General features: G+C 39.8%; 1 protein-coding gene and 1 long non-coding RNA gene across 5 annotated transcripts in view; one reads left to right on the forward strand and one right to left on the reverse strand.

Annotated features, from left to right (window-relative positions):
• Positions 1-4,180: 4,180 nt before the first annotated feature.
• On the reverse strand, positions 4,181-27,478 carry LOC124248854 (uncharacterized). Of its 3 annotated transcripts, XR_006891159.1 has the most exons (6): positions 26,946-27,084; positions 23,972-24,060; positions 14,288-14,346; positions 12,554-12,672; positions 5,210-6,396; positions 4,181-4,924 (listed from the first exon to the last, which is right to left on the reverse strand). It is a non-coding gene; the product is annotated as an uncharacterized LOC124248854 (long non-coding RNA). The 3 variants fall into 3 exon arrangements; XR_006891158.1 differs by lacking the exons at positions 14,288-14,346; positions 26,946-27,084 and adding an exon at positions 27,342-27,478; XR_006891157.1 differs by lacking the exon at positions 14,288-14,346.
• The window catches only part of ZNF438 (zinc finger protein 438), a 185,180-nt gene continuing 184,645 nt past the window's right edge, over positions 27,217-27,751 (forward strand). Inside the window, exon 1 of one of the 2 annotated variants that reach the window (XM_046679420.1) lies at positions 27,217-27,699. The gene's annotated coding sequence lies outside the window, so the exon portion shown is untranslated. The remainder of the gene's footprint in view (positions 27,700-27,751) is intronic. The other variant, XM_046679419.1, reaches the window with a different exon arrangement.

Below are 27,751 nucleotides of genomic sequence, written 5' to 3' on the forward strand. Positions count from 1 at the left end.
GACATTAGTTAAGACTTCTCCTTTCTCTGGCATCCCAGCTGTAGGAAACAGCACACCTAACCTCCTGGACCTGTGCTAGCAACAGCTGGTGTTCTCTAGCTGTGTCCTTACAACTTTCTTCCATCTCATGCTTCTCTGTCTCCTGCTGACTGCAGAAATGCTGGGTTGGAAATGTTTTAAAGTAATATTTAGGAAAACAGATGCAAGTTTATGCCTAATTACCATGCAGCAAAATAGCGATAATAGGAGTTGGGGACACTGAATTGTAAAGAGGTTTATTCAATTATAACACTATGGCCTGCTCACAGATACTCAGTCTTCAAAGTTCTGGAAAACAATTGGATTGTTGTTCTCATTTATCATCCAGGCATCCAAATTTCTAGATAATAAATAATAAAACCTAAACCAGTGGTTCTCCAGTATTAATATATAGAAAAACGTCAAAGTTTTGGAGTGTTTGTTAAAATACTGATTCCTGGGTCTCACCCCCAGAAGTCCTGGGTTAGCAGGTCTGGGGAGCAGCCCGGGAGTCTGCCCTGTTAACTGGGACACCGGGTGAATCTGATGCTCATGGTCGGAGGGGACGCGACCTGGGAGATATCCATGTAACCCTGCTCTGCCGACTCGTTTACCTGAGTACCTAACTCCCGGGTTAGACCGTGGCGGGTTCTTCTTCCCTTCTATCTCCAAACTCTCTCCCACCTCCCATCTCTGTCTCAGAAGAGAGAGAGAATGTTAAACACGGACTTCCTGAGCACCAGCCCTAAATTCATGGCCAAACATCATCCCTGGCGGCTCAAGAATCACCTCCAACACATGTCAGTTCACCTTTCCTGTTGCATCCTTTATCTTTCCCATTTGCCTCATCATTTAACTGGATTGAACTAAAACTGGTCCTTCGCATGTTTCTAATTTGTTATGTTGTGTTTATACACTTTAGTATTTCTTTTAGAAAATGCCTTCCAGTTCTCACATGGGATTCCAGTTTCTTTTTCTGGAGCAAAGGCTCCAGGGGCTCCTGGGTCTCCCCACAGTTCCGAGATGACAGAAGTTCATCTGCTACTCCCAGTACCTGGTGAGCGGCTCCTAGAGAAGGAACTCCCCCAGTTGTGGGGGCTCTGCCTCCAGATGGCCGTCCTCTGGGCTGCCGCTTTGCCTTGGGTCAAGTAATTTTTTCCAAGAATTATTGGGCTTGTCCCATTGTTTTGATTTCCACGTTACCCACCTGTTTCTTGGGATGAAGGTTTCCTTCCTTCTCTGGCTCCTAAGCCTTGGGATCAACCATAAATCGCCTCCTACTCTCCAGCTCCCGAAGCAAGCAACAATCCTTTAATCTTTCTGAAGTTGGAAACAGCTGGAAGCAGGCTGAGGGTAAAATGAGCACACAGAGACCCTTGGATGTTAAGTCCCAGGTCCAGGCCACTGCGTTCCTCAGGCTCCTCCGCCCGTAACTGGAGCCAGGCCTGGATGACAACCTGGAGGCTCCAGGATCTTCTGGGGCCTCCCAAACCCTTGATGCTCCGATCCCAGGGCTGACCCTCCTTGGCACTCCTGGGCTCTCCCTTCGACAGTCCTTCTTCCCCTTCCAGTGTGGTTTTTTTTTTTTTTCTTTTTTTTGAGGACGATCAGCCCTGAGCCAACTACCCGCCAAACCTCCTCTCTCTACTAAGGAAGACCGGCCCTGAGCCAACATCCATGTCCATCTTCCTCCACTCTCTACATGGGACACCTACCACAGCATGGCTTTTGCCAAGCGGTGCCATGTCTGCACCCGGGATCCGAACAGGTGAACCCTGGGCCTCCGGGAAGCGGAACATGTGAACTTAACTGCTGAGTCACCGGGTGGCCCCTCCAGTGTGTTATTTATCCATTTCATGCCCCCTGCCCCACCTCCCCTGGAGAAAGGAAATTGGGACAATGCTAATGCTGGATTTTAGGACTCCCAAAGATGCCCAGAAAGCTCCATCTCTATATTTTAGAGAAACAGTCCAACTGTTCCTCCAGCGTCTACTTTTTTTTTTTTAAACCAAAATCAGGCCACACTCTCCTCCTCCCAGGAGCCAGGGCTGATATGAAAGTATGGAAAAGCACAGGACTTGAGGGGCTGACATCTGTAAGAACAAGAAGCGGTAGAGGACAGCACACAAGTGGACCAGCCCAGGGAGCTGTGGTGTTTGTCTGTCCAGCACACTCTCCATTCCTCCTTCTTCGGGTGACAAAAACTTCCCCACAGCTTCTCCCTCTTAATTTGTGTCTCTGCCCACGTCTGAGGAGCTTTGCCTGCCTAATTCGCCTGCCTAATTCAGACTTCCCCCCCGGAGACTGCAGGCAGAGCCCCAGGTCCAAGTGCAGCCATCGCAGCCTTTGGAAAGGCTGTTCTGTATGGCAGATACCTGTGCAGCCTCCGGAGTGGAGGCCTGGATTCAAATCCCAATTTACCACTTACATGACCCTGGGCAAGTGATTTAATCTTTCTGTGCCTCAGTTTCCTTATCTGTAAAAGGGAGGTAGTAAAAATCTACTTTATAAGGACTGCTGTGTGGATTGAGTTAACCCATAAAAAGCATTTAGAATGTGCCAGAATGTATTAGACATTGTCTAAGTATTAAGCCTTACTATTACTATTTTGCCTCCAGCTCTCTCATTCATGTGTTTCTCAATTCCCTCAAAGATCTTCAACACTTTAATTCACACTGTAGCTCTCTTTCAGATAGCCAAAACCAATGTATTTCTTAGTTGCTTCATAATTTTTTAAAAAATGTATAAAATTTCTGAACACCATTATGGTCACATTTGATAACCTACAATATAAGTTAACTCACAATGAAATTGATCAATAGGGAATGATGTTAGCAGGACCAGAAAATTGCACTGGTTCATCATCTTCTTCCGGGCAAGGGGCACTGTTACAGCAGCGATAGAATTATAACCTTCAGCATAAAAGGAGAAAGAAAACAGCCTGAGTACCACACTGGCACTAGGAACCTATAAACTGTATTTTTAAAGAAATAAACATCGCCAGCCTCTGGGGCACCCTCCCCGGGAAGGAAAGCCTAGCCTTTTGTGGCTCTCATGGCGGGCCAGGTAGCTGGGCCCTGGGGGCCACCTTCTTCATGGCAGCCCCCAGCCTCTCCTACCTGCACTGTTGCAACCCTGCCAGCTCTGTTCTAATGGAAATGTTGCCAGCACTGCCGTTCTGTTCACTGAGGCATCTTCTAGACTCTCTGAGAGCTGCCTAACTGGGCTCCTGAGTTACTGTTCCAGGAACCAATTTTTGTTTTTATACTGCTCTGGTTACAAAGTTGCATAGTTTCAAGTAGCCTGTTCCAACCTTGTTTCTTTATAAATTCAATTACCTTAGCCGGGGTTGTGCAAAGCGCAAAGGCTTGTAAGAGAACACATCACACATTAGAGCAGAAACACCTGTATCATCATCATTACCTTGAAGACACATTTCAACACTAAATTTCTATGTGTCTACATTATCTTGGTAAATGGATTTCAAGTCCTCACTTTAAGTCTTGAAATTACCAAAAAGAAAACATAGATGTTCATTTGACTGGAGATGGGATGGAGTTCTAATACTCCTTCATCCTGGGTCGCAGTGATTCAGAGTCTATGAGTTTCTCAGTTCAATTGGAGACGCCATCTAGACTTCAGTCCCTGAGCCACATATTGGTAATATTTTTATGAAACTACTTTATTTTGTTTTATTTTTATGCCCCATTTGTTCACTTTCACAGTCTCTCTCTCTTCTCCCCTCCCTCTCTTCCTTCCATTCTTGTCATTCTTAAAGAGGAGAGCAAATTTTATTAAAACCTGTTTCTTAGTGACTGTTTTGTTTTCAGTGGTGTCAGTATGACCCATCATGCTAAGATAGGAGAATATTTTATATTCCTTGAAAAAGAAATGAAGAAAGAAGATGCACCATATTAATAATACGAACTTAGAGAGATCTATCTGTCAATATTCCACATAGAAGGCCTCCATTGTCTTGTCATGTGATATGTGATTCATTTGTTCTAAATGATGATGACATCAAACTGGAAAACTTAGCTGATGTGCATACAGAATAACCCCCCATGCTATGAAATACATGCAGATCAAATCCTTGTTAGAGAAGTTATTGAACATATTTACTTTCTTTGCAAACATTATTTAAAAGTCATAAAAATTTCCAACAAATTAGCAGCCAATGTTGTTTTGATGCTTTCTGTGTGTCAAGTATTCTTCTAAGCATTTCAGTGGTATTGACTCAGTCACCCCCGGAAGGTAAGTACTCTTATTATGTTCCTTTTTCAGGAAAGGAAACTGAGGCCAGAGGGGCTAATTGCCTAAGGTCACACAGCTAGTGTGAGGCGAAGTCAACGTTGAAAGCCAGGCGGTCGGACTTGAGAACCTAAAAGACAGACCTCCCTGCCCTCTGCACCACCACGCTGCCCAGGGAGGAAAGAAATACCACTCCCATTAGATCGTTGAAGAAACTGAGGCTTGGGAAGATCTTATCCAAAGTCACAGACGTTCAGTGGTAGAACAGGGATCTGAACTAGAACATAAGCACTTGGCCACATCAGGTCTTCCTGAATTTTTGTGCTTCTCTGTCATCTCAGGCTGTGTTCAATGCCTTCATCTCTTGAATATTTTTAAGGCTTTAGGTGGAAAAAACCTCAGCGATTTTCATTTATTACTTTTGAATTTGCATATTTATCACTCATTTCTAAAGTGTAGGTAGAAATAAGAGTATCTGGTTTAAACAGGAAGTCTTTAGTAAAAAGACATCAATTTAAAAGACTTCTCAAAAAAAGTTCTCAAATGGGCAAATACTTTTTCTTTTTCCACTTAAAAACTCTTCTGAATGAACTTGGCAGAAGACTGGCCACTCCTGCTAGCTTTAAGATTCCTCCCAATTTCTCTTCAAAATTCCCTGGAAGATAAACAAAAAGATTAGAAGTGGAAACTAAAGCTGAGAAGACCATATGTGGAGAATAGCCTAATTCTCCACCACCCGTGCCATTCAAAGGGTTCTAGGTTAAAAGTCACACACTCCACAGCCTGAAGCAGAACAGGACAGATGCTCCTGAAGGAGACTGGACAAGCTGCTGACTCACCCGTCTGTTACTGTGACACACTGGGTTGGCACTAACAAGAAAAACAGACATACTCCCCAACTTTTGAACCAATAAAAGCCACACTTCTGCCTTTCACATACCAAGGTCTCCTTTTTGTTTCTGGTTTTCATCTACGGCCAAGTGGTGGTAGAAGGCAGAGTGGAGAGAAGGAGATGGGATATATTGGAGAAACAATCTAGCAGCTCCCGCTGGAAGAAGCAATTTTCAGATAAAGGGGCACGCTGTTCCCAGAAGACGAAGGGATAAGGTTAGGCTGGTAAACCTAACTGAAGTTCAGGAGATCTGCCCTGGGTGAACACTAGACTTCATAAATTGAACTGGGTTCTACACATCAATCATATTCTCCAATCCGGTGAGGTGAGGAGTGCAGACCTCCATTACCAGGCCAGTGGGTCCATCCTCCAGGTGCTCTGAACTGAACTCTTCTCCAGGGTTGACAGGAGCTGCCTCACCTGGAAATGCAGGAAAGATTACACTCTCCCCCTAGAGATGATGCTCCTCCAAAGACTGGCACTGTGCAAAAGGCCAGGCCCTTCGTTCAAGGTGGGACAATGTTATGGGGCTCTTCACACTCCAGAGTTCCCCCTGGGCTTGGGCTGAAACTAGATCTCATCTGAACCCTCATTTTCACCTCGTTTCTTCCTCAGCCCCATCCTGGACCCCTCACTCACTCCTAGGTTTTACCTGCAAGCACTCTCACGAAATCACTGCACAATGATCCCCATCGCAGGCTCTGCGTCTAAGGGACACAAAACCTCAGACAATCTACTGAACTAATTAACAGCAGTTCCAGGTACACTGACTATCTAAAACTCTTATGCATATAGTTTTTTTCTTATTTTGTAGATTCCAATTTCATTTTCAAAAAATACAGATCCAGGATATTTTGTGGTTCTTGAAATGCATTGCCAAATTATTTTTTATAGGGTTTGTCTCAATTGTACTACCTCCAGCAACATTTCAAAGTAGAAGTAACAGCAAGGCAGCCAGCACTAGAAACCAGCACTATTCCAAACTATTAAGGTTATCTTATTGCTGCTCTGATTTGTATATCTTGGATTGCTAATGAGGTTGAACACTTCCCCATATTTGTTTACTAATTGTAGATCTCTCTTAGTTGAATTTCAAATCTACGAAGAAAATTCCATGCCAGGTTTCCAAAAGTTTCAACACCGTGAGATTAATCTCCTTGTGTGCGAGGGCTTTTCAGTTCCATGTAAGACAATTCCAAGTTTAAAAACTGGGCAAAGTCATCAGGACCGTTTTCCTGTGGAGAAAGGTTAAAGTAAAGCAGATGTGAAACTGGCCTCAAATCTCTTTTCTCAGACCCTGTTGTCAGGGAATGTTAACTCTTGAACCTACACACAAAAGAACGCTGAAGAAATAATTTAATAGTCATTAAAATTACTTTTCATGTCATTTTATTAATAAAAACAAATGTGCTAAATAACCTCAGCATAACTGTAGTAAATGATCTCATTGGCCTTACTCCCTCAGCTTCCATGGCAAACTCTCCTCATTCTGCCTCACTAGAACTTCCCTTTCTTTCTATTTTTCTTCCCTTTCTCCCTTTTTATCTGCTCTAAATGTAAGTGTTCCCCAAAACTTCTGTCCTTGGGCCTTTTATTGTTTCCCTTTCATCTTCTCCCTTAGTGATTTATTTATAATGTGAAATTAAACTATCTAGAGTGATTTTTTCCAGATCTTTCCATTTCACTCAGGAGTGTGAAATTTCCCAGGGTTCCCCACAAATTCAGCAGTGCTCTCACACTGATAGAGAATGACAGCAACGAGGACACACTCTCATAAGAAAGTGCGCTCATGAGGAAATGCCACAGAGATAAATTGGATGTTCCTACGTAATTCCCATACCACCACCTGACCACGGACCTGGTGTGTCAAGACAGCTTGTCCTCCACAGTTTACATGCTTCCTGTTACTGGCACAAAACAGAAGTCGTTAGACAAAGTCAGCTCAAGGATGTGTGTTTCTAGCCTGTGTTAAGACCAAGTTACTTACCAGTGTCCAAAAAATGGGAGATTTCATATGCAATTTCTAGCTTCTCTTAAAAAAATGATAACATTAGGTTCCAAATTCCCACATGAAAAGAATCTATCAAAGCCTGATAATGGCTCCCCTCTTTAAATGAGGCATGTACCCTCCAGTTTACCACAGTCCCCACTGCTCCATATTGCCTGAAACCTCCTCATTCTTCTTTGTCTCTTTGCTTAATTCCTTCACTCTCGTTTTCCCTCATTCCTTCTCTCCTTTTTTCCTTCCTTTCTCCTTCCTATACACACTCTTTCCTCATCTGAGATTCTCTCCCCTCAAGCTTCCTTCACCTTACCCCTCTATATGGCATAGCCTATTTAGTTTTAGAATCCTGTTTGGCGAGACCTCTTCTGTAAATGTTTTCCTGACTGCCCACTATCACTACCACCTAGTTAATCATTGATGCTTCTCTAGCTATTCTCTCTGACATGAATACCTGCATATATTTATCTACAAGTATTGGACAACCAACATATATTGAGAGACTAGCATGCAGCAGACACTCTGAGAAGTGCTGCACACATAAAATCAAAGAAAATATGTTCCTGGGCACCATGGAGTACACAGTTTGTGGAAAATGCAGGGACAGAAGGTGGGGTAGGGCGCTGTGGAGGATGGAAGAAAGGCCATTCCCTTCGAACCAGGCTCTTTAGAGCAAGTGACTTACTTGATTTGAGATTTGAAAGACAAAGAGGAATTAGCTTAGCAGATAAATTGAGGAAAAGTGAATTTTAGGGGATGAAAGCATAATCTGAGAAGGCATATGAGCATAAAATACCCAGTGAAGACAGGGACTAGCAATTAGCTCTGTATTGCCACAGAGAAAGGTATATTCCCTGAAGTAGCAAAAAATGAGGCAGGAACCATTTTAACCTACTCTCTTTATTCAAAACCATGGTTTCCTTTGCTTCCACTATAAATTCTAGAATTAATTGAATATCACAATTAAAATACATAAAGCAATTGCATTTTAGAAGCAAGATTTAATTTTTTGCGTGCATATTGAGCCTGCTCTTAAGCTTTCTTTGGCATCAAGAGTTTGGAAGGGAGTTTGGAAACAAGAACACAAAACAGGCCATTTTTAACATCGAGCCTATCATGCTACTTTGTTTTCATAGCCAGAAATACAAAAATTAAAGAAAAAAGTTTCACAAACATAGTCAATGAAAATCGGATGAGGGCTGCAAGGCCTGCTCACTTATTTTGGGTAAAATAAAAATCTGTTTTATCCAAAATTGTTCCAAATTATTTTCTGGAAGGTACAATGAAATCAAATTTGATTTCTCAAATCTCCTCTTGGGGACCATTTGGCAATTACGAAATGTTAGTAGTAAAAATTTCCTCCCAAACTTCCAAATGGAATTTTCTGCCACAATATCAGGAAAATATTACCTGAATTTATCTTGCAGCAAGACTAGCTGATATTTTATATTTTTTCCCTGAAATCAGCTTCAAAAATTAAGTGAGAAGGAGAAGGGACCATTTTTTAACATCAATTTGCTATCCCTGTAGCTGGATTTTGGTGATAATTGCCTGAAGTATACTTAACATGCATTGATATTGCTGTTTATCTCTTAAAATTCCAAGTTCCATATACAAAATTCCAAACCAAGCTGCCAAATACGCCAAGCACTAAAGAAAGTTGTTAGTTTCAAACCTTTGAAGTAATTGGTAACTTCCTTGATGTTCTAAAAGTAAGGCTCCTGCAGTCTTCAGCTAAGTATCTTTCCTTTTGATAACTAATAAACTTGAGGATAGGACACAACAACTTCATCAGGCACATTCAAGTATTCACTCAGTAAGGCACATACTCTAGCACTTTTTATGGGGTTGACTCCTTTGGTAATAGTAGGAATAATTCCCACGGATTCCTGGGCAGGCTCTGAATAACTGATTTTCCTGCCCTGCTGAACTCCTCACTATGAATTCCATGCTGCTGGAGCATCATCAGTGCAGATTTCTACCAATTCTTTTTAATCTCATTTGTTCAGAAGAATTTTAACAGGGCTTCAGAGACACAATTAGGTTTGGTTGTAGGCCCAAAGGCTTGAGAAACAGCTTCCTTGCCTCCACACCACCTTTAACCACAAACCACGCAGAAACACACGGTTTAGCACATGGTTCTTGGGGGCACTCATAAGATGCATCAAACTAATGGTAAGAAAAAGCAAGGATTTGATCTTTTGCAAAACTCAAAGTGTGGTGTCACCAGGTGAGACATTCTAATGTCTGACTACAGCACGCGAGAAAGAAAGATTCCAGAACAGCTTCAAAATATCCTCTCTGATAAACTGCTAGCAGTACTCACAATGCATAGTTCCCTGAGAATTTCTCCAGTGTTGTGAAGTTGGGGCCTCCAGTGATTAAAAGGATTACTTTATGCAAAATCTTCACAGCCATTATGGTTTCTTCTTAATACATTCCGATACTATCTAATACTATAGGTTGCAGAGAATTGCACTCTAATAATAAGATCTACCTATACAAAAATAAAGTTATGTGGGGCTGGCCTGGTGGTGTAGTGGTTGGGTTTGCACACTCCAGTTCAGTGGCCAGGGGTTCACGGTTTGGATCCCAGGCACAGACCTATAGACTGCTCATCAAGCCATGATGTGGTGGTGTCCCACATAATAGAGGCAGATTGGCACAGGTGTTAGTTCAGGGAAAATTTTCCTCAAGCAAAAACAGGAAGATTGGCAACAGATGTCCACTCGGGGCCAATCTTCCTCAAAAAAAAGAAAGAAAGAAAAAAGATTTGTGTAAATCTGATTTAAATGTTATTAAAGCTGAGATAGAGTTCCTTTGATTATTGTTTTTAAGTTGAATCCTTGTTGTTTGGAATACACTTGGATCTAACCTTGACGTATAAGTGAGCCTCATCACATTTGTATTTAGCTGCCATCCTCAGTTGTCTTATAGGAAAAAATTGTTTTGTTTTGTTTTTTAATTTTTTTTTTAAAGATTGGCACCTGAGCTAACAACTGTTGCCAATTTTCTCTTTGTTTTCTTTCTGCTTTTTTCTCCCCAAATCCCCCTAGTAATAGTTGTATATTTTAGTTGTGGGTCCTTCTAGTTGTTGCGTGTGGGATGCCGCCTCAGTGTGGCCTGATGAGTGGTGCCACGTCCCTGCCCAGGATCCGAACCAGTGAAACTCTGGGTCCCGGAAGCGGAGCGTGCGAGCTTAACCACTGGACCACGGGGCCGGCTCCTCCAAAAATTGTCTTTAATGAGGAGTATTTTTCAAGAGTGCCAAGCTGGTTTTGAAGAGTAGAGTGATGCTGATGGCAGAGGTGACTGCCTAGTTTCCCCTCATATGAGGCCAATAAGCCAAATATTTGTTTTATGATTCTCTGTTCTTATTTGCTATTGGATTAAACTCTGTTGTCAAACAATACAGAGATATAAAAAGAAAAAAGAATTATTCCCCTTGTCGCTTACAAACTCATCCCACTGAGGTAGATCAAGTTATCTATCTACCCTATTCTTTCTGCTCCTACAAAGACATAGATTCATATTTATATTAACACACGATTATGTAGTGTTTTATTTTATAAAAATAGAATTATATTGCACATTTTCCTGCAACTTGCTTTATCATTTAGTTTCTATGGTTAATCCCTTGGTCCATATAATTCATTTTCATTTTAAAGAACACCAAAAACTAAGATTTTGATTCAATTTACATTAAAATGGAGAAGGAATTGTTTCATCATACTATATTTCCATCTAGCAACATGACATACATTCATTTATTGAGGTTTTATGTCTTTCAAGAAAAAAGGGTTTTTGGGGCCCACCCGTGGCCGAGTAGTTAAGTTCGCATGCTCCGTTTCGGCGGCCCAGGGTTTCGCCGGTTCGGATCCTGGGCGCGGACATGACATCACTCATTAGGCCATGCTGAGGCGGTGTCCCACATGCCACAACTGGAAGGACCCACAACTAAAATATGCAACTATGTTCTGGGGAGATTTGGTGAGAAAAAGCAGGAAAAAAACCCCCAAAAACCCAGAAGATTGGCAACAGTTGCTAGCTCAGGCGCCAATCTTTAAAAAAACGAAAAAAGGGTTTTCACAAAGATATTGTGATTTTTTGTTAAATTTATTCTCTTTATAGGTGTTATTTTTCCTGTTTTGAAAAAGAGTTTATTTTCCTGTTACATATAACCGGTTATTGCTGGGATGGTAGGTTGTATTATTGATCATTATCTACTCCCTCTATGGTAAGTGGATTATACATCTATGTTAGATATAATTTGCAATATCTTCTTAGAACGAAGCATACTTCCTATCCCCATTTGAGGTGGCCATGTCACTTGTGTTGGCCAATGAATGTGAGTGGGTATGACATAAACACATCCAGACAGAAGCTTTAAATTTAATTGTGTGATGTACTTGGCCTCTCAAGCTTCTGTTCTCTGGCATTAAAGCGTCCGAGTAGAGGCTGCGCCTTTGGACTAGATCCTGGAACAAGAATGCTTGCGAAGCAGACCTGTGGCCAACCTATAGCTTGGAGCAAAGCGGCAGCCAACTGTCAAGAATTGTGAAGAGTCTCATATTTTACCTTACTTTCAAGCTAAGATGTTAACTTGCCAGTTTCATCGATGCTGACAGAAAACACTTAACTCCTGGGTCAGAGACAAAAGACAGTAGCCAGAGTGTCAGCATGTTTGTGTGGGTTCCCTGAGTCTCCATTCCCACATTCCCACACATGTGAAGGGGCCCATGTAGATGCCTGAAAACATAGTAGGTTGCATTCTAGGAGAGGAAGACTGACCTTGAAATCCCATCATTTCATAGCAATCAGTGAGCAAGCCTACTCTTTGCCCCAAAGGTAGAAATTACCTCCTCTGTGAAGGTTGCTTACTGCAGACACATCCCTGAGAAATGGCTGGGTAAAAAATGATCAGGGTCTTAAAGGCTTAGCACACCCAGCAAGACATGTAGGAACATGAGAGACTCATGGAAGAGCGTCTCCCAACACCAACCCTCAGCCCTCATGGAATGTCAGTGAGAAATAAATGTTTGCTATTTTATGCCACTGCAATATTAGGGTTGTTTTTTACATAAAGGTAACTGATACAGCAAATACAGAGAAAGAAAGATCCATTGATATTTGTACATTTGTCTTATATTCTGCCACCTTACCTAATTCTCTTATTTTAAAAAATAATACAGTTTCTTGGGTTTTCTAGGTATAATACCATCATCTGCAAATAAAGTGAATTGTCTCCTTTTCCCCCCAGTATTTATATTGATTATTTTGTTTTCTTACCTTCAGCATTAGCCAGAGCCTCCAAAACAATGTTGAATAGTAATGATTATGATAGTAAATATGCCATTTATTAAACTATTATCCTTTAGTTCCAAACCTACCCTTTGATGCTTTGCTTATGATGCTGGGGCTGAAACTCTGAAAACCATGTTTTTGCTTTGCAAGTTGGCTCCCTGTTAAACTCTGTGGATAGAGAGTTCACGGGCAGAGAGGGCCCAGGCTGGAAAAGAAAGAAGGGACTTAGTTAATACATCTGTAGTGCTTACTACATATGTTCTAAGAACTTTATTGTATATAATAACTCACTTAAACCTACCTGGTTGTGGCTTATAACTACATGGTCAAGTTTGAATTGCCAAATGTTTATTCAGAACTTATATTCATAACTGAAACTGAGCAATACTTAGAGTTTTATATCTTGTATCATTATTATTATGTTTCCTACTATCTTATTGCCTCTATTGAACTGAAAGATCCTTGAAAACCAATGCCTTACTAATATTTTTCTCCTATATAGTCAATATCACAATATCTGGCAAGAATATGTGATTGATGTATGTTAAATTAATAAACACACAACAGATCTAAAGTAAGTCTACTTTTTGAAAAATTAACATTTATTCTGTAATACAAATTCTAATTTCACACATTTAAAAATATTTGTAAGAAGTTAAAATACATAACAATAGGTAAATTTAATATTAATTCAACTAGATTTTTCTAGGCATAAGTGTTCATTTCAGAACTCTGGCAATTTTTAAATTGTTGCTGATCCTGTCTCATTAAACATCTCTTTGTAGAGTTTTAAAATTCTCCAACATTTAGTTAATAGCAATAATTACTTTTGTATACTTTTGAGTTACTTTGTGTTTTGTGATGTAGATTATATCAAAATTCTTTCTTTTTCCAGAAGATTAAAGACAAATTACTAGAAGATATGCATCAAGGATTCCTAATGTATGAAACCATTTTCAACAAAATGCTTTTTATTTAAGTCAAAATTGGATTTCCATGGTTTGGGGTTTTAGGACTTCTAAGGCTTTGCTCCCACAGATTCAAAACTTGAACTAGACATCAAAGGTTATAATGTTGACCCTTCAAGGCACCAGCTAAAGGATTTGGCAACTATTTTCTATGATTTAGCTTTGCTTGAATCCTTCCCTTCAAAGCAGCTGTTACTATGTCTTTGCGATTAAGTATAAGGACATGTTATCATTTATTTGTGTGTTTTTTAAATTGCATTTTAAAGATCTTCCATATCCCCAACAAAATACTGGCAGATAAATAAAGTAAAAATGTATCCTCTACCACCAACGATCTTGCTATAGAAGGTAGAGACCATAGGCAGACCAAAATTTTATAGAGAAATAATAGTGTAGGACAAATTTCTTTCAATTCCATTAGCAATAGGAAGAAAAACCCATCAAAATGAGGGCAACACAACTGAAGTGACACCCTGCGGTTTTACCTATTGTTTTTGTTGTTGTTTTAATTCTAGGTTCTATTTTATGTGGTCAGGAGGTAACGACTGGACATTTATGATCATAATCACAAAGGATCTTTTTCTCACGTCCTCATGTCATGTTTGGAAGCAGTAATACAAACCATGGTAATAAGAATTATTTTAATATTATTAATTTTTTTTCCTTCCCTACTACCCTAAAGTTTATAACTTTAACTTTCATTATAAGGAATAATTGACATATATATTTTTTACTAAAACACAGTAGTTTTATAAGGCTTGGGCTGGATTTATCTGAGAAAAGACTGTATTTTATTATGTGCCCTGAAAGTGACCTAAAATGCATTTTATCAGTTCAATTCAGTTTACTTACCTTAGCCTATGTGGTTTCTCTGTGTGTGTGTGTATCATACTCCTGATGATGGCAAAAACCTATACAAAGTGGTGAAAATCACAAATACATGGAGCTGTTTTGATGACAGTCATCTAATTTTAGAAGTGAATTATGACATAGAGCTATCTTTGATTATATTAAGTACAGTCTACATTACTGTCCTATATTTTTGTCTGCGTTTTTACTTTATTTCTGAATATAGATTCTTTGTTTTATAATTTTCTTGAATTATGATTTAAAGACAAGAAAATAAGAAATAACAGTTTATAGGATGTTAAGTGACCAACACAAGGATCTATTTCAGGAAATTAAAATGGCAACTTGGACAAATTTGTTTTTCTTTTAAATTAGGTTTATTAAAAAATACAGATTTTCTCATTCACATCAATTATGTGATATTTAAAAATACCAGAACTATCACAGTAGTTTAACATTGTAGTTTAACATTTCACACAATTGACTTAAAGAAGAGGTTTGTTCAAAACTTTTCACCAACTCTCTGGAATGCCAACCACAGGATAAAGCGTAAAACATACTATATTTTTAATCTGGTATTAGCAGCTGTTTAGGGTATGGCTTAAGGACTGTTCAGTTTTCTTATAATTTTGTATTGTTTTTTGGTGGTTTTAGTTGGATTTTTGTTGTCTCACTATTTTTAAAATGGTGTTATTTTCACAGGAAAAAAAAGAAAGCAGACCAAAGGAAGAAAATTATGTTGAGCAAATTTCCATGGAAAATTACTTAGGTTTTAAAATTGAAGTTGACATTTTTGAGTTGTGAAGTTTTGGGTCTTGTTTTATTTAAATCAAAATCTCTAAGATTTTATGAAAATGGTTGAAATCAGGAGACAGTTCTGAGTGAAAAAAAAATGGGGGGAAAAGGTGAAAATAATGGAGAAACTTCAGCAAATGCCTCAACTCCAGAGCAATATCTTTTCTGTTTTGAAAATAAGTCTTTGCAGGTGTGTTTCCTATCTTGCTTTCTTGCTCAAGGAAGAATCATTTTCTGAATTTACCAGCAATTGATGTGTGCTGAGGGCTCATTTATTTCTCACAAAATGTCGCTAACTCACTCCTGTCCTCTTAAATTTGAAACAGCTGCTCCCCACTGTCAGGCTCTAAATCTCAACAGAGACAGAATTCCAGACTCTCTGGATGCCTGTATTACACTATTGTTAATAATAATCTCTGTCCATCAAGGTGACAAGGGGACAATGTGAGTCTACACACATATTTTCTCTGTCCATACATAAAAAGCTAAAGCTTGTATTTTGTTAGTAAAAACCCATGATTTAATTAAAAACATCTCTGATTGTTGGTGCCATTTGAAGCACTATAATTTAGTTTTGCTTGAAGCACCATAATTTTCAACGTTGTTTCCTTTCTATGCAGTTATATTTTTAAATATTATCTATGAATTAGAGTAGCTTATTTACTGAGAGAAAGCAGCAGAGAGGTCCAAACTAAATGTTAAAAGGCAAAGCAAATCTGTAAAAATAAACATATTCTTTAATTTTAAATTGGTTATAATTTAATTTTCAGATTACATTTTCATAATTTAGAATTTGCAACCTCTTCAACATTTATTTGTAAAGAAGACAACAATTCCAACTTTTTCAATGAAGGCCTCACTGTTGAAAATAAGAATTTTAACACAATCCTTAAATACCTGACGTTTTAGTCAAAGATACGTATTTTTATTTTACCTTGTTTTTACATTGTTACCTCACCAAAAAGAAATCAATTTGTTCTTCTTAGATTTTCTTGCAGAACAACTGTTCAATTTCTATAAAGATAGATTCATCTGTTTTGCAAAAAGCTAAAGATTATTTTCATGCATAAGATAAATCACTGAAAGAGACAGTAAAGAATTCAAAAGGTACTTCATGTTCTACCAGAACAAAATCCAAATCATTCTTCTCCACAGTGAATTCATGGTTTCCTGCAAGATGAGACCTCATCCTGTTAAGGACTTCATCCTCGAATAAAGAAGAACTTAATTTCTCAAGGGAACTCCAGTATCATAATTGATGACATCAAATATATCAATAAGCACAGCTCTTATTTTAAAATAGTCACCCAAGTCTCTAGAACCTACAGTCGAAAGTACTGATGTTAACCTGTAATAGTCTACAATAAAATAAACACATGAAAGAGAACAAATAATTGTTTAATTATTAAAAAGTTTTCATTCTCATGAATAAAATTAAAATGCCCAGTAATCCTTAATTAATACATTTAGAATCCCTTCCTCAGTGATGAGAATTAACTTTGCAATTTAATTTGACACTTTACAGTGTGAAAAAGAAAGATAAAAAATAAGCCTCTTGGGAATGGCAGGAAAATTTCCAGTCTCTCACCAGCCAATTCAATTTAATCAGGTCTCTCTGCCTCGCCCTCCCTTTTTTCCTGAAATCATTGGTGTTTCCACCCCCAGTCCTCTCCAGTCTTCTTTTTTTTTCTTAATAAACAGAACTAACTTTAAAGATCCGAGGTTTGGATTTCCTTTCATCTTGCAGTGTTTGTCTAGATTTGTTGCTGGTCAACATGGTAGTCCAGAATTCAAAAAAGATTAAAAAAAAATTACAGTCTGTTACAAAAGATACATGATATTGTAGATATAAGATACCAGAAACTAAGGATAGCAAAAATTTCCAAATGTTTAATACTTTTTTACAGTGCCCTGCTTATCTTGGTATTTATTATTCATTCATTCACCAAAGCTGTATTGAAAAGCTATAATTCACTGAAGATAGCGCAGGGCCAGGATCCAGTCTCTGCCAAGAGGAGCTCACAGTTTAGTAGGAAGTCAGACAGGTAAACAAGAAAGTTTCAATATTAGACAGTAAATTCTTATATAAAGGGCTGTATGGTACTGTGGGGAAAAAACAAGAAGTCTTCCCAGGGAGGTGACACCTGATCCAAGGCAGAACAGAAGGTTAACAGAAGGTGGAAAATTTATCCTTGGCAGAGAGAAGACCATATGCAAAGAAATGGATATGGGGAATTTTGGGATATAGATATATGAAGTTGCCTGATGGACAAAGTCAATGGTGACAGAGGTGCCAAGGAGAGAGAGAAGGACTGGAGCTAGCCTATGAAAGCCTTCATATGCCAAATTGAGTTAATATTTTAGTCTGTAGGCAATGGATTTTATGCAGAGAAATGACACAATCAGCTTTAAGACTATCAAAGGTCAGACTCCCTAAGAAATAGTCACTGAAACCCTGTGATTTGTATGCAGCAATTCATACAGGGAATGGTTTTGGGAACAGTACCTGTTAGGGAGTGAAGGGAAGGAGGGGTGGGAAGAGGGAAAGTTAGACCGTGGTGCAGATGCATCGCAGGTGCAGCTGATGCAGCTGATCCCATGGGGAGTTCTGAAGCTGAAATGGCTTTTCAGATTTGTCCCATCTTGAGGCCAGGCAGCCAGGCCTTCTTACCCACACTGAGAAGTCACTGGATGCAAGCTGTACCCCAGGGAGGAGGGGTAACCTTGGGCAAGTTTGATTCCTGTAGGTGAGAGCAATTCCTGGAGAGGGACACAGCTGTGAGCCATCACCAACCAACACATCCAGCAGTTGGAAGCAGTGTCTCCATCCTGAAGAGGGATCTGAGGAATGCATCATATAATCTACTACAGGGGTTTTATTGTTTTTATTATTATTATTATTTTTCAGCTTAAACCTGACCATAGTGAGAAGGATGGTCTTGAGTGAGGAAAGATTGGTTAGAAGGGGATCAGATGGGATTTTGTGAAAAAGGATGATGTCAAAGGTACCATGGTAATTCATGGGGGAAAGACAGTCTTTTCACAAATGCTGCTGGAACAATTGGCTATCCATATGGAAGAAAAAAGAACCTCAACTCTTGCCTCACACTACACAACAGTTTAACTCAAAATGGATCATAGTCCTAAATATAAAGGGTAAAACCTTAAAACTTCTACAAGGAATCAAAATAGAAAAATCTTTGTGACCTTGGGTTAGTCCAAGCTGTCTTAGATAGAACACTAGAAAATAAATAATACAAGGGCTGAAAGATTGACAATACCAAATGTTGATGAGAATGTGAAGGAACTAGGACTCTCATACATTGCAGATAAGAAAGTAGAAGTGCACAGCCACTTTGTAAAGCAAACATGGCAGTTTGTTATAAAGTTAAGGATACACTAACCAGGACATCCAACCCCATTACAAGGTATTTATCCAAGACAAATGAAAATATAAGAGTTGTACTCCAAAGTTTATAGCTATTTAATCAATAATGGACAGAAACCAGAAACAACTCAAATGCCCGTCAACAGGTGAATGGATAAATAAATCGTGATATATCTATAATATTGTATACTACTCAGCAATAGAAAAGGTTTGAGCTATTGATAGAATAATATGGATGAATCTCAAAGACAATGTACTAAGTAAAAGATGCCAGACACAAAAGACTATATTATTCTATTTATATGAATTTATTTCTATAAAGGCAAAAGAACCACTGGTACCAGGCACCAGAGTCGAGGAGAGGACTGACCACAAAGTGGTACAAGGAAACTTTCTGGGTGATGGGAATTTTCTACAATATACATCATAATTGTGTAGTTGGCATACGGCTGTATATATTTTTAAAACTCATGGAGTTGTACATTTATTATTTCTGAATTTTATTCTATGTTACCCCTAAAAATGAAATATAAAAATAAATGAGTAGCATTTAAATGGCCACCAGGCCTTATTTTCTTCAGTTCCTGTTTCTTAGAAAAAGTCCTTTTGCAAAGCCTTCAGCATTCATTCACTGAATGAAGACTGACAATGTACCAGGTTCTGTGTTTTTTCCAAATGGCTGAATTTTATTCAAAGAGAGGGCAATCTAGGAATTCGACAACTATAGTTTTAATGCCCTAGCTACTAGTAAATTGATCACCAAGACCACATTAAGAAACTGGTCTACTTTATGTGACAAGGATAATATAATATTTTAAATAAAAAGTATCCCTTAAAAGTAAGAGAGAAATGAAAAACTCAAAGAAACTTAATACAAAATGGGCATCTCTTTTCCTGGATTTTTTTTGTGAGTATAAGTAAAAACGTAATAAGTGCCCACTTAATTGAACACATATGGCAAGAATGAAAATTTTAAAGAGAAGAAAACCATTTTTTGCTTCTATAAATAAGAAGATACTAATAGCAAGGAAAATGTCTAGCTAGGAAAATATTTGACATTTCTCTCAACTGTAAGAGACAGAAAACACAAACATCTCTGAGTGAGGGTTGCACTGTATCTGTGTCTGGACTCTTGCTATCAGCCTAAATTTCTACTGACATTACTCTACCTGTCTGCTTTGCACTCACTCTAAAGGGAAGCTTTGTAGCTACAGTCAGATAAAAAGTAGAGCTTGAGAACATACATATAACAATAAAGCATTATCAAATATGAGGTATACCCTGCACTTATATCAGCTTTTGTTATGTCCCCAATTTTGTTCCACGACACCTGAGTCAAAAGTCAGTTTTTCTAAATTAAATCCAATCTGACTTGGCTTCCATGCTAGAGAGGCAGAAAATGCTATTATCTATCTATATATCCATCTACCATTTTCCTGGTTCCTATTCCCTCCCTTGGGGTTGTACACAAACCCCAAAACGATGGGGAAGAGCCTGGTGACTGCCACTCCTGGTCAGCCTTGCCCATGGGCCTGTGTAGTCCACTCACAGATATGAAGCGTCACGCCTCTGGATCAAGTCTGGCCTCAGGACTATCTTTCCAGAATCCTAAGCTGGGCTTCCTATCATTTGGCTTCCCTGGGCACTCATACTCCTTAGGGCCCTGTGTACACATGAGCCGCTGACAGAACCTACAATTGGTGTGAATCCCCCTCCTCCACACCTTCCCACCCCACTCCCCAACTGTCCGTCCCTCTTTCACCTCTGACATTGTTCTCCAAGCACAGATCCCGGACCAGCAGCAGCACCTGAGAATTGTTTTTCATTTTAAAGTTTGTCAGGCAACTCTTAACATGTAGCCAAGGTTGAGAATCATTGTTCTAGATTTAAGAACAATCATGATAACAGAGATGATGAGACTGTGCATAATATAAATACATGTTAATATACTTAAATGATTGAAGTCTAGTACAAGTAAGTTTTAAGTGAATTTAGAAGAGAAGTTACCAGTGTAGGCTCTTAATTAGCTAAAAAAAGCTTACTGGAAAAAAGTAGGATTTAAGGTGTACAAGCTGCAGAACATTCTGGACCTTCTCCTTCCTGTACACTGGGGAATTACTGGAGCTAGGCTGCCATCTTGGTCTGTGAGTTGGCTTTGGGAATGTAAGTCATGCACGACTGGGCAACAAGATGGAAAGAGCCTGAATTCCTGAAACAACCCTGGGCAAACTGGCCCTGGATCGCCTATGTCCAGACATCTTTACACAAAAAAGAAAGAAACTTCAGTCTTGTTTAAGCCTATTATCTTGGGGTTTTTCTGTCACTTGCAAGCAAACCTTCTCCTGACTAATGTCAATAGCAGTACATACTGTATGACCAGACAAGAGAATCTCGCCAAAATAATAGATATTAAATACCCACATTCTATATCACCTCAGAGTTTACTTTTCAACATAATGTAAAGGGATTGTGACTACCATTTGTAGTATAGAAAACATGAACGTGATAATTAATCAGCATTCACCTCTCGTCTCCTGTGTATTACACGAGAAGAGAGAGGCTGAAGGAAAGAAACTTTTGTGACTCTCTCCTGGGTAAGAGTGCATGTGAATGTAATCAACACAACAGCCCCATATACCAGGCCATACTGTGAACCCAATCTTGTGTTTTGCAATTCATTTTTTCTTAAGTATTATTCTCTTTTGTTTAAATACCCTAAAGAAGTATCTTATTGGGAAATCCCTAATGCATAAAAAAGTTTCTTCTGTAGAAGACAGATATAAAAGTTGTGAAAAATCTATTTGTAGGGGGAAATATGCATATTGAAAATCATTAATTCATTTAGAGCATTACTGAATTTCTGGGCAAAGCTGTTCATTTTGCAGGTTTTATGATCCTTCGTAAGCTAAAGGCTTAAATGATCAAGCCCTTTGCTTTGTCAAGATCCATTATAAACTCAAGTGCCTTCAGTGGCCAGGCGGGTGGGTTAAATAGTCCCCAGGTGGGGGTGATGGGAAAATGGGGAACACCTGGGCTTCTGAATGGGCCACTTCACTTCAGCGATGATGCCCTGAGTGAGTGGGGGCTAATATCATCAGAGCTTCTGATCTTTTAGAAGAAGCCAAAATGCTCGGTTTTTAAATGTATCTTCCGATATTCAATCTAAAAATTTAAAAACACAACACCGACCAAATCAAACATCCCTGTGAGCTGAGTACCATCTCCAGTTTAAAGTTTAAATGCAACTGGATCTGAGTTTGCAAAATCAGATTTTAAAATTTTGCTTTAATTTGGCCTTAATATAACTGCTTTAATTGATTAAAAATTGCCTGAACCCAACACGAAGGGTAAAATAATAAATGACGATTTGTCAAGTAGAAAAGAGGCATGCTGAATTAATTGCCAGTGGGCTCTATTACATTCCTTTAGAGCCAGAGACAATTTAACTGGGATAATGCTCAGAGAAGTTGTGACTTTATTTTCCTAGGCCATCAGGGCCTTGGGGATAACCAAGGGTTTTGGTGACAACAGTCATGACTTTTGCCTCCTCCATTGTACCCATCTTGTCACCCTGTCAGGGAGATGACATCCCTTCTTCAACTGAAGTCAAGGAATTTGTCAAATGCCTTTTATGTGCCAGGAACTGTGTTAGGTGCTAAGGACACAAAGTTGAGTAAATCCATCTCTGTCTTCAAAGAATCCATAGCTTAGTGGGAGAGAAAGAAGCAGAAGTAATTATAAAACAGTATACTATGTGTCATTAAATCGAAGAAGCTATCAGTGATAAGAGACACCGTTATCTTTTGTACCTCTAAGAAAAAATTAAACTATGGTATCCTTCCAATTTTAAGATGCATTCTGATTTCAGAGAGATTTAAATGTCATGTGCTATGGAAGTTGTGCTAAGGAGCAAAGAGAAGAGAGGATCTAACCCCACACGTTTAAGGGTGAACTGGGGAGTCAGATTACTTTAAGCCATGTGATCCAGAGCAAGTCCCTCAACCTCACTTTTTCCCTCATCTGGAAAATGAAGTGATAACATTAGCTACCCCATAGAGCTGTGAAGATTAAATAAGGATTTCACATAAAATGCTCACCAGTGCTTTAGATCTAAGTAAGTGCTCAATAAAGGTTGGCTATTATTAGCAGAGGTAATTAATGACAGAACTTGAACTTAAAGAAAGAGTACGTCTTTTCCAAGAGATAAGGGAGAAAATAGATTCCAGGGAGCAAGAACAGAATTCACAAAGACCTAGAGGCCTTGTTCTGGAATATCTACTACAGCCTGTCTGCTGTGCTGTAGTAGGCAAGGTTTTGCCCTTGAGGAATTGTAAATCTTTTTGACACCCTCTTCTTTCTCTTGCTCCTTCCTCCCCTCCCCTCCGATCCCAACACACCCACAAAGGCAGCTTGCTTCTTTCAGCTTTATACTCAGAAACATGCACCTGGCCCTGTATTCAATCATGAACTCAGCTCCTCAGAGCAATGACACTAGTTACTTGTCTTCCATTTCCCTCCTCACTCCCCGATCTCACCCTCTTGTCGTTGGGGGCAGCCTTTGTCTGACATCCTTTGTTTAAGAGGATTAATTGCTATCCCCCAGTGCCTGACAGTTTCTTTCAGGGGACTTCATGCAAATTAGGCTCCAGGTGGCCTGTCCTGATTTCCCAGAGGTCCCCAAGGGGTAACACCCTATTAGGACATTCACTACGAATAACATTTAGTGAGCCTCACCCCTTTGAGGTTTGGAGAAGTCATTGGACTTGCACTAAAGTACCCATATAATCACAGAGCTGACCCTGTTCAGTGTTTAGCTATGTTATGCTGCATCATCATTCAAAATGTTTTTCCACCTAAAGGATATTCCTTCTCAGTATTATTTCTATTAACGCAGTGCCCCCGTTTTAGAAGGCAACTAGTATCTTGAGTAAGAAACCTATCCAGTCTTTGAATTTGAGTTCATCCATCCATTCATTCCTCTACACATATTTCCTGAGCACTTACCGAGGGTAGGGGACTCAGCTACAAGAAGAGGATTTGAGGTTGAATGAGGCCAACATGGTCCCTTCTCTCACAGAACTTACAGTCCAGCAAAGGAGGAAATTAAAATAATTCCAAGGCTAAGAGCAAAGACAGCTTAGGGAAAGCTTCTCTGAGGAAGTTCCTGCCAAGGAGAGGTCAAAACGATGGGGAGAATTAGCTAAGTAAAGGGATAGAGGGAAAGAGGTGCTAAAATGAGATGTGAAATACTTTGCAAAATGTGTAACAGCAGACATGTGTAAGACTGCGTGGTTATTAAAGATACATCCCTCCATAGTTCTCCAATCTCTGTCCCAGATAGTCCTTCCATCAACCTGCTTACTATTTCTGCTCCTTTCTCAGAACAACCCCTCTTTTATTCTGTCTTGTTTTATGAGTGTTTCTTATATTAAGTTCTCTTGGGTTTGTGCTGGAGACAAGAGCCTTTCTGGATGTAACAGTGACCTGATTATTATGTCAATTACCTGGGAACAGATCTTTCAGACCAGATCCGGGCGCTGAGAGGGATGCGTGGGGGTTGCCGAGTGGGATTTTGTTTCCCTTGGTCTTGATTCTGAAAGGCGAAATACGCATGAAAGTTAGGCAACTGGTGGTTATAACTGTACTTTTTAAAACTTTTTGATTGAGATCCATAGTAAGAAATATATTAAGATAGCAACTCAATACACACATCTTACCAAAACAGTAGTTTCTCAAAATTTGTGTTTTAGGAAAAATTACCCTTACTACATGTGATACAATGTGATATTTTATATTTTGGATTCTGATTAGTGTTTTTCAGAGTGGCAATCCACTAATGGGTCACAAAATCAATTTAGAGGGGCATGATGAGCACCTTAAAAAATGAAATAGAAGCATCCATTCAGGGACAGGCTGGGAATAGTGAAGAAGATATCTGTACATTGTGGTCAGTCTTTGGAGTTAGAATTTACATATCTTGGATTTTCTAAGTCTCTGCTTCTTGAATTATTTGTACGTTGTAATATGAAACTCGATACAGATGAGTGGTTATGGCTATGGGTTCTGGAGTACAGGTTCAAATCTTGACTCCACTACTCAGAGGCTATGTGACATGGGACATGTGACTTAGTCTCCTGCACCCTGCTTGCCTGGAGTGTAAAATGGAGATGACAACAGCACTTACCTCAACCAGCTGCAAGGATTAAATGAGATGATGCAGTGCCTGGCACAAATAAACACTTAATAAATATTAGCCATTATATTTCGATCTCTTGTTTTCCCCCAGTGTTAAGGTTTAGCTTTTTTCAGCTTGCTAAGTAGAACTGAGGGAAGAGTTATGCACATGGAAGTAGAAGGCTCTGGAAGCCAGATTGCTTAGGGTAGCAGATATCAAAGTGAAAGAAATACAAGGAGAAACTGAAATCCCAAGGGTCCGAATGGAGGTCCTCAGTCCTTCCAGAGCTAACTCTTGAAGGTCCAGGGTTTTATTTTCTTAAAGAAAGCAGTTCCGCTTAGAGTTCTTCTCTCTAATATCAACACACTTTTGACCCTAGCTCCTGGCTTTTCATGTAGATCAGATTCCAATTTGTTACAGAAACTTGACTAAAGCTGATTGTATATTTCCCCACAAATTTCTACTTGACATTCCCTGGGGTTCCTCTTCTTGTTTAGGTACCCTTTCTGCTTGTCAATCTCTTGTTGGCCAAGTTCCTTCCTTCCTGAATCTAGCAATATATGAGGTTTTTTAATTTTTTAAAAAAAATTTAGGTATCAAGAAAAAAAATACTGAATAATAAGATGAGAATAAAAGAATGTATTTTATCACACCATTTTGTGGCAGCAAAACTATTCTATACTAAAAACATTTAATGCGTTTGACGCATACTCCTTAACCGTTTCCACTCCAAAAAATGACAGATGACATTCATCCGTGGGACACTCCCATATGTGTACCCAGAATATCATTAAAAAAGAATTCCAATTTTTCAGATAACATACATAAAACACTTTATAACATGTAAATAATGAAATTAACAATTTAAAGTTTTCTTAAAATTATTGTTTTGCAAGGAAAAATATAAATACAGTAGTCCTCTCTTATCCTCGGAGGATATGTTCCAAGACCCCCAGGGAATGCCTGAAACTGTGGATATTACCAAACTCTATATATACTATGTTTTCTCCTATGCAAATACCTCTGATAAAGTTTAATTTACAAATTATGTACAGAAAGAGATTAACAATACCTAATAATAAAATAGAACAATTATAACAACATATTGTAATAAAAGTTACTATAATCTCAGCAACCTCAGTGTACAATTTTCTTTATTAAGTAGAGAACTTTCACCTTTCCATTTAAAAGAAGTACTTCATGGCTTCTCTTTGGCATACCCAAATTGCCAGCATCACTATTCTTGCACTTTGGGGCTACGGCCCCAAGTAAAGTAAAATAATGGTTACTTGAACACAGGCACAGCAATACTGAGAGCTGCTAAGTGACCAATGGGTGGCTATGCTGGACAAAGGGAAGGAGCAGGACAGTGCGAGATATCATCTCCCTACTCAGAACAGCTCCAACTGAAAGCTTATGAATTATCTAATTCTGGAATTTTCCATTTAATATTTTTGAACTGTGGTTGACTTCAGATAACCAAAACCGTGGAAAGCGAAAACATGGAAAAGGGGGGACGATTGTATCGTTATTTTAAAAACGTGCAGCACTTTAGAAAAGTGCTAATTTTTCTATAACTCTGCTCCAGAGAATGAAAACCTTATCACAGTTAAAATTACGTACAGACTTTACAAATTTCTTACATTACTTGATAATGATCTTTAAAACCTTGTATGGTGTCATAGTAAGATAAAATGTAAAAATATTACCCCAATCAGAAATTATTCAAAACTTAAGTAGACATTTCCTGAATGATACAGGTGTTTATTTTTAACCTGCTCAGATGTCAAGAGTTAAAGGCTAACATTCCCCGTCATCACTCTTTCCTATGAAAATACTACAATATTTTCAATGAGTGTGTAAACAAACCATTGTTTCAGGCTTTATTTACACTGGAGCTGCCTGGCAAAATGCCATGACTGACCTAGCCATTTGTCACGATTCCAAGTAAGTTTTTAACACTAATCCTTGCTATTTTCAATACTTCCTCCTTAGGGTCTATTTCCAAGGCCTGTTTTTCCCATTCTTTATTTTTTTCCCCCAAGAGATTTTTCTGAGCTACTCTTTAGGATAACATTTACTTTTTTTCTGCTTATAAGGTAATACAAGGATCCTACAAGACAGAAATAATCTAATACACTGTCAGTTCCTGGAGCCTTCGTCTTTCCTTCCACTGAGCCATCTTTTAACCAGAGCTCCTCTGGTCCTAAGAGCGCAGAAGAACCGAGACCGGAGTCGGGCACAGGAAGGGGTCGTCACGTGAGCGGGGGCGGCGGCAACTTGGCTCCAGAGAAGAAGCGTACCTATCTGCTTATACACATCGCCGTTTGCTAAATTTGACAGACGTGAACCGTAGTCTGTAAGCAGCTTCATTGAGCCCAAACGGGAAATCCAGTAGGAAGGGGAGAGGCTACACTCTCAACAGAAAGGGCTGGAGGCGGCGCCGGGAGAGGGCGGGGCAGGTGGCACCCAGCCGAGTCCCGAGCGGGAGCCGGAAGGGCGGGCTCGAGGGGGCGGGGCCGAGCCGGGGCAGCTCCGCGCGGGGCGGGGCCGGGCCGGAGCGAGGGCTCGTGGGAGAGGGGGCTCCCCCCGACCGACGACCCGTCGGCACCTGATGGGGAACAAACGGCTGATTCCACACGTGGAGAACTTTTAACGAACACGTGAGGGAAGGCAGGCAATGTCTGCGGAGAATCTACCTCACAACTCTGGCGTCCCACTCCGACCACCTGGGCGACAGCCTGTTTGCTGTGTTCCCGGGGGTCTTCGTCCCCTTCTATTGAACCCCCGCCACACGCTTTAAACGAAGCTCCAGCAAAGCAGCCCCCGCCCGAAGCGTCCCGGCCTGCGAAGCCCGCCAGGCGGCGGCCGCGCTTTCCGCGCCTGCGCCCAGCGCTCCACGGCGGGGGCGGGGCCGCTGAGCAAAGGGGCGTCCCTCCCGCCGGCGCGCTGGGGCGGAGCCGTGGGGCCGAGTGGTCCGCGCCCTGCGGCCTGACCTCCCGGAACGCCGGGGCCCGTGACGTCACCTCGCCGTGACGCGCACGCTGTAGGAAAACTGTAAGTTTCGGAGGATTCCTGCAGCCCACTGGGCCTGCGGCGCTCGCCCTGC

Source organism: Equus quagga, chromosome 12 (assembly GCF_021613505.1).
Source record: "Equus quagga isolate Etosha38 chromosome 12, UCLA_HA_Equagga_1.0, whole genome shotgun sequence".
Classification (NCBI taxonomy): domain Eukaryota; kingdom Metazoa; phylum Chordata; class Mammalia; order Perissodactyla; family Equidae; genus Equus; species Equus quagga.